We start from the raw sequence: 518 nt of genomic DNA, 5'->3' as shown, positions 1-518 counted from the left end.
CCCTTTAACCTTTTATTCAAATTGCTTCTCTCAAGTTTAAACAAGAACTTAATCCACCCAAAATATCGGCAATTATTAAGAGAAATCTCGCAAGCCAACCATGGCAAATCCGCAACAGAAAACGGGATTTAACATAAGACCGACAAACACGCCTCAGTTGACGTGAATTTCGGAAAAGCTTAATAAATCTTACTTTTTCTTAATTTTTTAACCGTTTTTTGTGCGAGTTGGCAGCATCAAACTAGACAAAAATCGGTAAACATTTAATAGAACACGAACAGATAGAAATCGTGGAATAGACAAGCTTTTTCGAAAACTTTTTCTGCTATTGTTTTGTATCAAGAAAAGAAACAAGGGAAAATCGTACAAATCTTGCTCAAGGATCATATATGTCATTGTGAAGATTCAGTGAGCGTAACAGTGAACAATGTGTAGGACCGACACAATTTTTAAAACAATACAGGGGAAAACTTCCAGTAATATTCACACACACAAACAAATGTACTTAACTTAAATGT

Source organism: Penaeus monodon, chromosome 24, assembly GCF_015228065.2.
Source record: "Penaeus monodon isolate SGIC_2016 chromosome 24, NSTDA_Pmon_1, whole genome shotgun sequence".
Taxonomy (NCBI): domain Eukaryota; kingdom Metazoa; phylum Arthropoda; class Malacostraca; order Decapoda; family Penaeidae; genus Penaeus; species Penaeus monodon.
The sequence above is the reverse complement of the archived record's forward strand: the minus strand, read 5'-3'. Positions refer to the sequence as shown.